Genomic DNA, 12,723 nt, shown 5'->3' with positions numbered 1-12,723 from the left:
TGTCATGCAAGAGTACAATGTCAGAGAGGACCCCAGTACTGGGGGGAGAACGCAGGGCTGGGGGTGTAGGTAACGTGGGTCCTGTATATTTGTATTAGAGCCACTAGATCAGACCAGGTTTGAGGGGGGAAAAAACAAAACAAAACAGGTATAATCCCTCTAGGAGTCGGATGTATAACTGAGTTCTAGAAACGTGCTCTATTTCCATAGATTGTGATACCGTGAAATTTAGCCAGACAGCTTGGTTTTCTTTGTGTAAATAAATAAATCATCATGTGCAGATTTTTGTGGCGGTTTTTAAATTCCCCCCCCCCCCCCCCGGCCCATATTGCCTTTCGTATAAGGAGGAATTTCAGCAATGGATCAGGGGCTGCGGGCGATGGTGGGAGCTGTGTTTAATTTCACGAGCGGCGTTGTCACGTCACTGCACCATATAAAGACAAGATAAACATTTCTAATGTGAATCAGTTCAGTTAACCACATACGTAAGTACATTTGCAATGACTGTACTTTAATAGGAGTGTTTGCGGTTCTATTAATAGGCACTCAATGGAAATGCTTTCTCCGGGACTATCCCATTTAATAGAGTCTCCGTAGGGCGAGCTCTGAAAGGTTTTGCATTCTGATCTGGGGAGGGAGGGCGGGGGGACCTTCGATGGGTGCTGCAGACACTGTCGGGTGCCCAGGAGCTGAACGTGGCACATGTTGCCAAATTCCTATTTGTCCTTCACATGAAGTCCATATTGACTGCTTCAGAAGCTCTTTGTATGAGCTATTATTTTCAAATTGTTTCCCAACTTATACTGCAATGGAAAATTGGACAGCTTTTCAATTGCTCTCACATTCCAATTGATTACCAATACGGCTCTTCAGAATTAAGAATATCAGTCTGTTCTCTTGCCCGGTGTCTTGTTGACTCTGGGTGGCTTTCATTTAAATATTACAGTCCGGCTGGCGCCCGGCTCTGAGCTAAGATAACGCACGAGGCGGTCAATTAGATTGATTATCCCGTCTCTTGGCTCGACGGTAGGTATCACCGTGAAAAACAAAAACAAAAAACAAAACAAAAAAAAAACCACCCAGGGGCGAAATGTTCCCTTCCCTTCAAGGTCTCCCAGGACTGGCATGTGGGCTTCGTTTCTGCTGCATCAGACGGGTCCCAAGGTTTGCGGCGTGCGCTTCAGGACGGGGCCATTGCAGTGATCGGATGACGAATGTGTTTTCTGAATAAATGCATTCTAACACTGCCGGGTTATCAGATCAGATCGATAAATATTTATTGAGTGATTACTATGTATAAGGCGCTATGCTAGGCCCAGGGAGATGGGACGGGGGGTGTGTTTCAAGACCTTTTCTCAGATCCTCAGAACATACTCAAAAGTGAAATCCGTAGGAAAGAGGGAAAGAATCACTTAATTTGTCTAAGCCGTTTCTGAGAGATTCAGAAGTTACTTCTGCGACATCCTCATGGGTCCTGTGATCATTAATAGTCGTCACCATTCTCCGAGGGGACAATAATTTTCTCAAGGTTGCCCAGCGACTCATACGCAAAGCTGAGGCTGCTCCCGTGGGCAGAGGTCCCCTGGCTTTGTGATAAACTGCTCGGCAACAGTTGCTGGCGTTGGGAGTGTTGGAGGAGGGGTTGTAACTTTCTCTTATAAAGAAGATTGTTCTTAAAATTGTACCGAAAACAGACGGTAACAGGTCAAGAGAATGGAGGCAGTGACCAGGGGAGGTCATTTGCGCAGCCCAAGCCAGACAGGTTGCATTCATGGAGGTGGGGGAGCCACGGAGAGAAACAATTTTAAGAGACATTCAGAAAGGTCACCAACAGGATCGAGTCTTCATGACAACACATTTTTATTTATTTTTTTTAATTTCTTGAAATCAGTCATTTTCTGGAATTTTTATGTACTATGCTATAAAATATACTCTGGCATATCGTTCTAATTCCCTACATAATATCCATTTTCCTTTCTTTCTTGCTAACAGCGTCCTGACGCTGTTTGGTGTAGGCTGTGCCCAGAAAACGCATTCCCTTGCTGCTAGAAGCGGCCGTGTCCATCAGCTCTGACCAAGAAGATGTAAGTGAAAGTCTGCTGGGGGTTTCTAGGAAAGCTTTTGCTTTCTTGCTATAAGAGGAAAAAAAAACCCTTTACCCCATTTTCCTGCCGTGGAAATAAATGTAACGGCTGGAGATGTAGCGGCCACCCTGTGACCAGCAGGCCAGAAGCATAAAGGAGGTGAGACAGCTATACCTTAAGAATGTCTGCCCAGCATCTGAACCTAAACAGCAACTACTTACTAATAGATTTCTTGTTATGTGAAATAGATTCCTTTTTATTTTATTTTTTTAAATATAAGGGGAAGCCGTGGAATCGAAGGGGTAATGGGACGTAGATTTTATTCAACCTGCCCAAAGATAACTAAGGAAAATTTGCTAGTTTCATTTCCCTTGTTCAGGGTTATGTTTTGGCATTGCTTATGTTAACTTTAGTTGTCAGCAGATAATTCCCATTTCACAAGCGTGAACTCGCCGTCAAATGGCTGGTAATTTCAGTGCCTAAAGATCCCTAGTCGAACACAATCCATATACGTACAACCGACGAAAGAGCCGCAGGAGCCGGGGCCCTCCTCCGCCTGCCGAACTCGGGCCCACGCCAACCCGGGAGCCAGGCTCTGGCCTTTAAGTAAAGACTGAAACTTAAACTCCTCTCCCCTTCTAGCACTTTTAAGACTTTCAACCACAAGGTATCTGCAATAATTTCCCTCCCTGCCTACGACAGACAGACAAATGCTCGTTGACTTGAATAAAGCACCTCCCAGGGTGCTGGTCGCCTGCGTTCCTTTACTCGAGGATAAACCAGACGCCCTCCCCTTTCCTGAGCATGCAAATAAAGTCGGGCTCGGCTGGCAACTGGATCGAACATGCCAACGGGTGAATCTCTGAAAACAAAGTTGTTGCAGTTATTTCCCTGGTCTTCTGTGCGTTTGCTCGGCTCTCAGTGCTCTCCCCTGCAATCTGTTTTGTCTGGGGCGGCTGACAGTATCTCAGGGACCCTGGCTCAGTTAGATTGATTGGAGCCTCCAGCTCAGCCGCTTCCTTGCAGGATGGCGGTTCCCCCCCTTCCATCCCCCCCCACCCTAATGATGTTACATTCGTCCTGCCGCTGATGTAGGATCAACGGCTGGGCTCGGTCGCTCCCTCCTTGGCAAGCGCTCCCGCTTCACGCCAGCCCTCCTCGGCACCATTAATATTATATATAGATACCCCTGTCCCGGGTTTACATTTGGCCACCCGAAATCAGGACGGCGGGGTGGGGCGCGGGCGACGCGCTGATTTATGGTGGCGGGGGAGGGGGGTGGCGAGAGAGACGAGAAAAGGAGGTGCCCAGACTTACACTAATGCCCTGACCTATATTCTTAAAGCTGCTTTCTGCTCATTCCAGCGCTCAGGCGTGTTGCTGCCTAGGGCCCGGCGAGGAGAGGGAAAGAAAAAGAGGAAGGAAGGAAGGGAAAACGGAGCGCGATGTCGCCCTGCCGTTTATTTTCTCTCTCTATGGGCTGGGAAGCTGCTCCCGTCACGTCACGCCTGGGCGCCGGCCCCGGGGGCGACGTGGGGACGGGTCGCTGAGAGCGCTGCTCCTCTCGACGGACAGCCCGCCGCCCGGGCTTCCTGGAGGAGGCGGCAGCAGGTGCAGGCGTGTGCGGCCCCCTTTTCACCTGTTTCCTCCGGCCCGGCCCCATCTGCTTTCACATAACCCCGAAAGGCTTCTGAGTCGACTGAACGCATTTTTATTATTTGTGGGTCCAAGTCTGAAGGTCAAGAGGAAGGTTTACTCTTCAAGGGACAGGGATGACACTTGCACAATCCTCCACATTCCAGGCATATTTTATGGGGGTGGGTTGCCAAGTTTTCAAACAAGATTAGGAATCGTTTCTCTTTAGCTTTTTTGTGTGTGGGGGGGGGGCGGGGGGTGTCTATACATTTACGGTGTTCACCCTGCAGAGTCTGTCAGCCCTACAGCCCGCAGCTCCTGTGTCCCAGTCCAATACAGACCACGCCCAGGGAGTGGGCCGGGCCCGGACCGGAGCAGTCATTACAGGCGACGTGCCTTCTAGAGGGGCAGGTACTGGGAGCACCCGGGGTGGGAAGGTGAGCGGGCCTCGGGTGCAGACTGCGTTACAGCTTTTAAACATAAGACATGTGGGGTGTGGGGGCCCCCTCTCTACTACTGTTTTGGGCCCCACACATTTTAGGGGTGGCCCTGGCTACTTTCTCTGCCCAGTCGAGATTCTGATGTCTCTGTCTCTGTTGATAACTTTGCAGTCTTACTCTGATCATACTGATTTATTTTTAAATATGTTTTTATTGGTTTGAGAGAGAGAGGGAGAGAGAGAGAAACATCGATGGGAGAGAAACATCAACATCGACTGGCTGCCTCCTGCTCGCCCCCTGCTGGGGATGGAGCCTGAAACTCCGGGCCTGTGCCCTGACCGGGAATCGAACCGGTGACCTCTTGGTTCAGGGGTCGATGCTCAACCGCTGAGCCACACTGGCCGGGCATATTTGTTTATTTTTAATTGAGAAATAACCGACACGCCATTATACTAATTTCAGGTGTAGAACATACTGACCCGGTATTGGTACATATTGCGGGCGGTCGTGTTCTTGATGTCGCTTTGCATTTCCATCGCCCCTTTCCCCCCACGCGTCCCCTTCCCGCTTCTGACCCGAGCTTCCTTTGCTCAACGGTTTATACTATTCCTTCGATCCCCCTTCTTGCCGGCCTGGGAATCACACCTAATGCGCCTGCTCTAAAAGGCTTAGCTGACGCCGGTCCCTTACTGCCATTAGCTTTGCATAAATACTCTCTGGGGATGAAAGAGATGGCAAGGTGAGGGTTAAGGGGAAAAAAATAAAATAAAATAAAAAAATGGCATCAGGAGCAAGATGGTTTCCTCAGCCTCAGCCACATGCTTTTGGTTGGCGACGTTACCAGCGGTTCCTGAATTACTGCCCAGGCCCCAGAGTAGACCTTGGCCCGCGCCACCCTGACGCTTCCTTGGAGGCCGAGTGCTAACTGGCCAGCGGATGGTGGGGGCGCTATCAATGTGCATTAAGCTGTCCTCGCTTGGTGGCAGTTCAGTGGGGGTTCCCTGGTTGATTGTAAACGCAGGCAGCTAATGGCGCTGGCATCTTAGCCAATGTTTTTTTTTTTGCGGTGGGAACCAAAGTTGTACGTGGGCACTGTTCGCACCAACATCCATCCACTTGCCCCACAGAACGGCGAATTAAGTCAGTGGGTTTCCGGACGAAACGAGCTCAGAGTCAGCGAGGGGAAGCCCCATGTCCCCCCCGGTTATCATCATTCCCCCCCCCCCCCAATATGATGATCGAATTTGCCGTCTCTTTCTTGGAGACTAGAGAAAGAATGTTTATCAAATGTCCTTGGTGTTTTGTTAGGAAGTAACAGTAACACTTTATAACACACGGGTCATTCTAAATGTGTGGATCTCACCTGTAAAATAGGAAATGGGGGGGGGCAACCTTTCATAATAGGATGTGAATTTTAGTTGTGCTTGGGATATATCGAGTGATTACTGTTAATGGAATTAGAGATAAATTAATTTCCCCCAAGTTTTGCTCGTAATTTTTATAAATGTCTTTTAATGTTTTAAATGTTAACTTTGTTATGAAGCCGGTGTGTTTCGATTAGGGAATTCAACTGAATTAATTTCAATGCCTGAGATTCTTAATTGCCAATCACGGTAGAAGTCTCCTCTTGCCCACTTCAGAATTAGCCCCAATTACAGGTCTATAACATGTTTATTTAGTTATTCAAAGCTTCTTGTGCTTTGTGGTATAAAAAAAACAATACAAGGAGATTTTAAACTTGTGCCCAAGGGTTGAAACGGTGCCTAACAGCCAAACCGGGGAAGAAAATAAAGGTGGGAAGTACTTGCAGAATCTGAGAACTTAAATGACTGGAGGGCAAAGAGCTGGCTCAGCGGAAACATAGCAAAGTACCAGGGGGATGGAGTCCACAAAAACAACCTGCTTTTGCTAAAAGAGGTGAATTTCAGAATTTGTAACCTTGGAGGTGGGCATCTCACATACGGTTGGTGTGATTGCTGGGGTGAAGCTCTTACCACTCGTGCCCCTTTGCAAATTGGAAAAAAAAAAAAATGCCTGGGGGTGAGGGGTAGGGGGCAGAATTGCTATCTTAGGCACTTAGTATTTTAGCTTTAGCTTCTAGCTTGCCATAAATACATATATTCCCTTAGAATAAATAGAACTAGACTTACATTCACAATTGATGCTCCTGAATCACGCTCCGTGTTTTGTACAGCTAGTTTTCTTTTAGGTCTTTTCATTTACCGGGGCAATAGGTTGGGATGCTGAGAGGTGTGTCACACTGCAGGAGTGCCGGTCCACCCACACACTCGCCCCCCCCCCCAGGAAAGCCACGGGGCTTCTTAAACTGTTTTAAGCAGCTCGAGGGCAGGATCTACGTCTCATTTAGCTCTGCGTTCCCGCTGCCGCCTTCGCAGAGTCTCCGACCCTTAGGAAACGCCTGGTGAGTGCCCGATGGAGAAAGGGCTGAGGGAAGGAATGGCAAGGGCAGGACAGAAGCAGCCTTCTAAGCGACGCCGGGAGAAAGTGCAGAAATGAAGACGGAGCTGAGTGGATGAGAGGAGGGTGAGAAAAGAGGGGCCCGATTAGACGACAGTCGTTCCTCCAGCGAGCGAGCGCCACTGAGTTGCACGCGCGGGGCAGCGATGGGCAATGAGAAGAACTGGGGCCCTTCCCTTCAGTACCAGGACGGGGCACCGCCGGTGGCCAGAAAAGGTGGCAGTGAGAAGTGTCGCCGGGGGAAAGCCGTAAACGCCGGGGGAAAGCCGTAAACGGAGCCAATGTCCTTCATGGAGAATCATTCACACCGACGACGGCCACCGGTTAAGAGAATGTGACATTTTCCGTGGTGCTCGGCAAGGCGGGTATTTATTCTAACGTTCGCCTGAAGTGGCTTTGATCTTTCAAGGACTCCGAGGGAGGATTAACGCTTATTTACAAAATATTCCTTATAGAAATAATCTAATCATGCATTTCAAGGAGTAATGAATGAATGCGGCTGAGGACTCTGCGGCCCTGCTAAGTGCGCCACGTCGGGCCTGTACCACTTACCGTGTTCAAACAGGACTGGATTATGCACAGGCTCTGAAATGGGAAACTAAACAACGGCATGGAGAGTCGACGCTGGGAAACACGTGAATCGTATTAGGTTGTTAGTGTTTTACCTAATGAGAGGAGAGGATTCGAGAGAGAGAGAAACATGGGTCATCAGCTGCCTTCTGCACGCCCCCCACTGGGGATCGAGCCCACAGCCGGGGCACATGCCCTGGCCGGGAATCAAACCGGCGACCTCAGGGTGCATGTGCCCAGGTTCAACCAACTGAGCCACACAGGCCGGGGCCCGACTCTTTATATTCTGAGTTTTTCTCACTTATAATTATCCACCATGCAAGACCAAGGCTGATCTCCCATTCCTATGGTATTCTGTCGAACACGGTAGGTTATTGGGTGTTTATTATAGTCTAATGCCAACCACTTTCAAAAAGGGCAAAGACATGTCATACGGCACCAAACAAGTTAAAGAGCAGAACTGCGATGGCCTCATAAAATATTCATAAAGCAGATATTCTTTGTTCCAGCTGAGGAATCCGCCATGGGAAACACACCCCAGTTCCCGACATGCCTCTCAAGTTTGGGGGAAAACTCAGGAAGAAACCTAGAATTCCTGAGAAACTGGGACAAGTCATTTTTATTTTTGAAGGGAAGTGTCACCCAAATAAATTTCAACTTGTCAGATCCTGGGGACTTGCAGCAAAAAATGAATGCCTGACGATGTTATATACCATAGACATTTTTACCCCCCCCCCAAAAAAAAGTAGTTTCCAGTGACGGGGCAAATTTGTAGAAAGAAAAGACAGTAAATCAATGCCTAGGGGAAGAAAATGCAATAAAAGCGGGTTTTGTCGTAAGCATGTCGTTTCCTTTCATCTTATCTGTGCAGCAATAGGCCTCGGTTCTTTCCGCTCATTGCCCGTGTTCTCTGGAACGTTCCAGCCTGAAAATCACTCACCCACAGGCCTGAGGAAGCTCCGGCCTCACTGTCCTGCACCCTCCCCGCCCTGCGGCCTCCCCGCCCTGCGGCCTCCCCGCCCTGCGGCCTCCCCGCCCTCAGCCTCACCCTGAGCATAGGCTACACCTGTGGTTCTGACCCAGGGTGGGGGGCAAGCCCGCCCCCTAGTGGGCACCTTGGGTGCCACAGTGATGGGGTTGGTGCTACGCAGTTCACCGTTTACTGGTCCAAGGCTAGCTGTAGTGAAGTAACTGCCTGTTCACACGTTTGTTTTCTGCATAAGCCGCTGACGTCATGGGTCCTGTATTATTATTCTTTGTTCCTCCAGCTCCTGGCTCAACAAATGTTTGTTTAAAGAATGAATGAGAAATGTGCGTGAGGAATGAGAAGGGCCGTGCGTGTTTAATCACAGACAGCGCTGGATGGAACCGATGGATTTTTTAAAAAATTTACTTAGTTGAATAAAAGATAGAACGGAAAATCATGAATTTAAGATTTACAGGAGTCACAAACATGTGAATGGATAAGGAACCTTTTTTTCCCCCAATAACAGTTCAGATTTACTTACTCAGAGAATCACCGCATTTTTGACAGGTTCGGTGATTGATGAAAATGGCCAAGGAAATAACAGCCTTATGAAAATCAAAAGGCTCTCGAGTCCCCCCTCTTTAGGAAAATCTATTTTCTTAAACGAATATTAGAAGGTGCTTCCATGACCGGGGGACAGAAACACGCTCGGAATCTTGAAAGCAGCCCCTCCACAGCCGACCCCCCTGGAAGCCCAGTTCTGCGGGGATGCTCTCATTTCCTTTGGAAACTCCAGCTGTCCCACAGCACGCAGTTAAATTAAGGGTGGGCGCCGTTAACTGGGAGGCAGCCGTTAGAATATTTTTAAAAATGTGACCGGCATCCAATGTTTTAATCAAATAGTTTGCTGATCGCTCAGTATGGCTGCAGCCTTTCCATCAGTCCCTCCGCTGACTCACTTCTCCCCTCCGCAGCCAGCCAGGCCCTTATTTGTCTTTGGAATGCTCCTCGGATCCCATTAAGGAGTGCTTTAGTCCAAGTTACCTGGATGATCAAGAAAAATTAAGCCCCTAATAACGGCAAAATTGTAAGAAATTTAGACAAAATGACTCTCCGCATCGCAGATTTTGTTTACTAGTGGGTAATTAATTCTCCACATATGTTGGGAACATCTGTTGCCGTGACCTGCCATCGGATCTGCGAAATGACTGCTGTGTGGTTTCCCCGCAGGTCATTAGCAGACTCTGAAAGGGGGTGCTTTCCTCCTGCCCTCAGCCCCGCAACTTTCTCTTCAGCTGGGAGCTTCTGCAGGTAAATTCCTCGGAGTGAGATGCGCTCCCCACATTTCCCTCTGTCACCGGCGCGCGTCTCTGGCCACCTCCTGTTCTCACCCCACTAGGGTGCAGGGGGAAATCTCTGTGTTGCCTACCGGGCCGTCTCTCTCCACCTTCAAGCTGAGTGGGATCCAATAGAAATCTGGATGGTTTCTGACTTCCCTGGATAACCGGTGAGAAATTGGCCTCGGATTTCTAGGGTGGGATTGCCAAGAGGCCTTCTCTGGACAGAAAGTAAAGATGGCAAAGAAAGTCCGGGGCAGATATTACGAGATGGCCTTCATTGGTGGGTTTGGGGCAATCAAAGCAAAGGGGAGGGGAGGCTTGTGGAGAAGGGAGAGCATTTGCCCCTCTCCCTAAGGCTCTTTCCAAGGCCTACCCCCCTCCCCGAGGCTATAGGGGCCCCCAGGAAGCCTAGAGAAGTAGAGATAAAAAATCGTAGATACAGAGGGACTGTTTCCCAGGAAGCCTGGGTGATGTTCTCCCAGAATGGACAAAGATTTACAACTTCTGGTTAAATTATGGAGTTAGACGTATGTAAGTAATTTTTTAAAAAGGCACTTCCTAAGCATTTATCGTGGTCAAGGGCACAGGCGTTAGGGTCTCTCCTGGGTTGTATTCCTGATTCTGCCATCATCACGGGCAAGTACTTGACCTCGCGGAGCCACAGTGCCCTCCTCTTATAAAATGAGGACGCTAATAGTTTCCAGTCGCTAGGATTGCCATGAGGATCACACAGACAGTGCATGGAAAGCACATACCACAATTGCTCAATTGACTGCGCCAAAGAGGAACCTTTCTCCTGTGTTGGTTTTAAAAATTGCAGTAAACGCACACCTTACACAACAAGCGCTAGAGTGAGACAGTCCTGGTGACCGCACTGTGTCAAACAGGCGAGGATGACGGCTTCCTAATCAGAAGGATATCCTCTCTTTACTCAAAGGCAAGAAAAACGGATGTTTAGATTGTGTGAATTCCTCCGGCGAGCTAAGCACTGGTGGGGAGCCTGCCAAGGAATGAAGGGCCTGCGGTCCTCTCCCTCCAGGACAGGCAGCCACCCCTCTGCTCCCCTGCATCCTGCCAGGACCGACCGAGCGTCGGTCACTCCCCAGCAAAGCTCGAGGACAAGGGAAGAGCTTGACCCAGGGCCGATGTGCCGACGCCGAGTTCAAGGAGGCCTGATGCTGAGAAATGGAAGAGGGGGAGATGGAGGGGTTGGGGAGAGACGGCTGGAAACACTGGGAACCCTCCACTTTCCAAGTGCCCATTATCAGAGCCCGGCGAAGTTCAACCACCTCGGTTTTGTTCAGGCTGAGAGCTGCCCTAACCAACCACCTTCCATCAAAGAACCATCCAGAAGCCTCTATTAAACACATGCTTTCGAGTAAAAGAATAGCATTTTTTATGAAAGCGCGCTTGAAAAAAATAAAATAAAATTGACCAAAGCATAGCATTCTGGCTTACCTTGTAGAAATGGTCACCAAGCTGTCAACGGAGGTAAGTAGTGGTCAGGTATTACTTTTTGAATGAATAAATATTGCAGAAATGCCTCTTCAGAATAACCCAGGAGAAACGGTTATGACAGGCCGCATCGCAGGGCTCACGGTGAACTCGTCACGCCCAGAACTAATTTTCCTACCCTCTCCCGGGGGCGGGCTTGTCTGCCCCAATGAAGGGAGATTCTTTCCTTCTGGCCGTGCACCCTCGAGCCCTCTGATTCTATGATTTTCATAGACCCCTACAGAGCTCCTATCAGCTCTGTTTCACGACGTACCGACTCCTACTCTACTTCCTTGGTCTCAGCAAGGCCTCACCTCTTGCCTCCCAATGACCCTTCCAACGGCCAGCTGCCCTGCACCCTACAATCTTTTATTAAACCAGTGGAGTTATCACTTTATTACGTGAATCAAAAGGTATCCTCTGTGAAAACCCTCCAGTGGCCCCCATTTCACTCAGCAAAAAGCCAAAGTCTTTCAACGGCTCCCAAGACTTGGCCTCAGCTGGCCAACCTTGTCTTTACTGCTCTCCTCCCGGCCTCCTCTGGCTCCTTCTATCAAGTTTTTGTCCAAAGATAGGCTTCTTAGGAAGCCTGCGTTGCTCACCCAGCTTAATATGATGGCATGCAGCCCTTAACCCTAAGCCTGGCATCTTTCCACATCGCTTCTCACCTTCTGACACCGTCCTCCACCCCCCTCCCCCAGAACGTAAATACATCTTTGGAGACAAAATTTTGCCTGTTTTGTCACTGGTGGATCTCTAGCATTTCAAAAAGCGCGCAGTAAATACGTAATAAATATTTGTCGAACTAACGAACGAACGAACGACTGAACGAATGAATGGAGTTGGACTTACCTCTGTGCTTCGTGTCGTTTTGAGACATGGAGCAGCAGTGACCACTTCGAAGGGTTGCTGTGGGAATTAAATGAGATGATACGTGTAAGGCACTCAGAATGTTCGTGGTGTGTAGTAAACACGGAAAAAAAACCACCAAACAATTTAGTTGTTCATGTTCCATGGGAAATATATTATTTAACCTTTACCTCAGTTCGTATGAGGCAGCCCCATTGAATGGATGGAGAGACTGAGGCTCAGAGAAATGAAGAAATTTAACCGGGGTGATAGAGTTGGAGCTGGGGCGAGGGAGTGCTCTCAGCCTGCTGGAGCCTGAAGTTTAGTCACGTGGCAGGCCTTTAATCACCCCCCTCCTCCAGACCTATGCGTGTGGGTCTTTCATTAGCTCTCATAGACCTTTCTGTGTTATTTGGGGCCATCTCAGCTCTTAAAACGACACATCTGGGTCCTCACGTCTGTGTCCAGATCATTCTTCTCACTGTCGCTTGTCGGATCCGTTTCCACCTGACTGCGAAATCGCGGGTATGCTTGGGGGCCTGTCCTCGGACCCCTCCTCTCTCCCTTTAGTCTTCCCTCCGGACCCACTAACCCGTTTTCCTGAGGCCACAGCTCCTGCACGTGTATCTCCGGCCCAGGCCTCCCTTCCGAAGCCTGGGCCAAAGCGCGCTTCACCACTTAATTGCCTCCTCGCAAGCCCACGGGACGTATCTCCCTGGCTCCGCAGAGGCACCATGTTAAACACAATTTATAATTGTTTCCCTTCTAAGTTCATGCCTCCTATCTCTGTCTTAGTAAATGGCACGATTTCCTCTCTGGCCCTACAGGTCCCAGCGAGTGGAAAACAGTCCCTACTGCACGTCGGA

At 49.2% G+C, this 12,723-nt stretch overlaps 1 protein-coding gene across 1 annotated transcript in view; it reads right to left on the bottom strand.

Moving 5' to 3' along the window:
• The window catches only part of SPATA17 (spermatogenesis associated 17), a 129,528-nt gene that overhangs the window by 32,443 nt on the left and 84,362 nt on the right, over positions 1 to 12,723 (bottom strand). Inside the window, exon 12 of the transcript XR_013997859.1 lies at positions 11,861 to 11,917. The gene's annotated coding sequence lies outside the window, so the exon portion shown is untranslated. The remainder of the gene's footprint in view (positions 1 to 11,860; positions 11,918 to 12,723) is intronic.

This window comes from Miniopterus schreibersii (assembly GCF_964146895.1).
Source record: "Miniopterus schreibersii genome assembly, chromosome: 21".
Taxonomy (NCBI): Eukaryota; Metazoa; Chordata; class Mammalia; order Chiroptera; family Miniopteridae; genus Miniopterus; species Miniopterus schreibersii.
The sequence above is the reverse complement of the archived record's forward strand: the minus strand, read 5'-3'. Positions and strand labels throughout refer to the sequence as shown.